This window comes from Muntiacus reevesi, chromosome 16 (assembly GCF_963930625.1).
Source record: "Muntiacus reevesi chromosome 16, mMunRee1.1, whole genome shotgun sequence".
NCBI classification, from domain to species: domain Eukaryota; kingdom Metazoa; phylum Chordata; class Mammalia; order Artiodactyla; family Cervidae; genus Muntiacus; species Muntiacus reevesi.
Window position 1 is genome coordinate 14,861,058 of NC_089264.1, and position 2,370 is coordinate 14,863,427.

General features: G+C 41.7%; 1 non-coding gene across 1 annotated transcript; it reads left to right on the plus strand.

The window, feature by feature from the left end:
- The first annotated feature begins 517 nt into the window (after positions 1-517).
- LOC136148150 (small nucleolar RNA SNORA70) lies at positions 518-652 on the plus strand. Its single transcript, XR_010659446.1, has one exon. It is a non-coding gene; the product is annotated as a small nucleolar RNA SNORA70 (small nucleolar RNA).
- Positions 653-2,370: the final 1,718 nt, after the last annotated feature.

Sequence of the window (2,370 nt, forward strand, 5' to 3'; positions counted from 1 at the left end):
GGGACTCTCAGAGTCTTCTCTATCACCACAGTTCAGAAGCATCAATTCTTTGGTGCTCAGCTTTCTTTATAGTCCAACTCTCATATCCTTACCTGACTACTGGAAAACCATAGCTTTGACTATATGTACCTTTGTTGGCAAAATGATGTCTCCGCTTTTTAATATGCTATCTAGGCTGGTCATAGCTTTTCTTCCAAGAAGTAAATGTCTTTTAATTTCATGGCTGCAGTCACCATCTGCAGTGATTTTGAAGACCAAAAAAATGAAGTCTGTCACTGTTTCCATTGTTACCCCATCTATTTGCCATGAAGTGATGGGACCAACTGCCATGATCTTAGTTTTCTGAATGTTGAGTGTTAAACCAACTTTTTCACTCTCCTCTTTCATTTTCATCAAGAGACTCTTTAGTTCTTTGCTTTCTGCCATAAGTGTGGTGTCAGAAATATTCAAAGATGAAATGTCATTATATCTGCAACTTATTTTGAAATGTGGCAAAATGTTAAAAGTGAGAATATATTTGCATTTAATAGAGCAGACTATGCTCTTTTCCCCATGGGCGCCCAGTGTGCAATGACTGCAAAGAGCAGCCTTCTTGGTAGTGTATGCAGCCTGTTGCCTGTACAGTTTGCCCTAAGGGACCTTGGAGACAACTCTTTCCGGTGGACAGTCATAACTGGCATGCTGTCCCCAGTCTAGGCTCCAGACAGGTATGTGTGTTACCTTTGGAAAGCCCCAGATCACAGTGGCCAGGGTCCACATTGGCTAAGTCATACTGTCCATCTTCACCAAGCTGCAGAACAAGGAGCCTGTGGTTGAGGCCAGACCTTCCACAGGGCCAAGTTCAAGTTCCCTGGCTGCCAGAAGGTCCATATCTCCAAGAAGCAGGGATTTACTAAATCAAATGTGGATGAATTTGGAAACATGGTGGCAGTGCTCGCTTTGGCCGCACATATACTTAAATTGAAAACATAGTGGCAGAAAAGCAGCTCATCCTGGATGGCTGTGGGGTCAAATATATCCCTAATCATGACCCTCTGGACCGATGGCAGGCCCTGCATTCATGAGAACCTTGGGTCTGTCCTCTCCTTACCCATGCCCACTAATAAATCCTACTTTCCTATCCAAAAAAAAAGTGGGAATCTAAGAGAAGAATGTTCATTAAACTGTTTAACTTGCCTCCAAGTTAAAACATTTTCATAGTAAAAAGTTGATGGAGGTAGCAGAATACATTCCTCACTTCAGTCCTTCATACAAGCTGTTCTTTCTCCTAGAACACCTTTTCCCTTCACCTCTGTGTCTAGAATTTATTACAGTGGTGAAGTTTAGAGACCTTAATCCTGATTCTGCCACATTCAAGGGGCTATGGGGCCTCTGAAATGTTATTTCACCCTTTGGAGCCTCAGCTTTCTTACTTGTAAAGCAAGGATTTTAATAGTATTGGGTCTGAAGGCATATAGTTGATAGAACCTAACTCATGAGTTTATTTACTTTAAACCTATGCAAAGTAGCTTCAGTAACTTTTCGAGCTTCAGCTTTCTGACCTAGGATGAGGAGCAATGACACCTTATAGAATTGTTGTGAAAATGATATATATGATCACTGTGAAAATATTTTGTAAAACACAATGTTCTGTTATGATTATTGTTATTAATTTTTAATTTTAAGTGCCTAATATATCATACTAGCCACATATGTTGGGCTTAGAAATAATTATGGATAGGTTTTTTTTCTTTAAGCTTTCAGTAAAAAGCTTTTTCTACAATAACCTGTTAGATTAGACTCTGTTCCCCTCAGCAGGTAATGTACCATGTTATGGTGTGAATTTGTTGTCCATGCACTGGTGTCCCTAGATGTTAACAGCACCTGTTGGAGGAAATCCAGTACTGGTCAGTTTGGGGACCCTACCCCTCCTTTAAAATTGTACAAGACCCCTAATATTTCTATAATTTGGTAAAAGTGAGGAAGATCTGTTGTTCATTCCATTTTGTCACTGCTGAGATGCTTCTTGTCCAAGTCTACATGGTTCAGATGAAGATCAGTGAATCAGTGAGCAGTGCCTACACCCACTGAGGCGAGTTTCACCAGTGGGACCTTTGCTATCCAACCAAGGAAACAGTGTGAGTGCCCAGTCCCCAGGCATCCACACAGTCAACTCCATCAGGCCAGTGCACTGATCACCACAGAACCGCCCCCCCAACCCCACCGCCACCAACCCTTCAGTCCTTCTAGTCTTGATAAATCCAACTCTCTTTCCAAGGTAAACCCACATCCTTGTCTTACTCTGGCAAAGCAGATGCTTCCTTTCACTCTCCACTCAGTACACTCTTGATTAGTATCAGTGGACCTGACATACTCAGAATACAAAGAGCT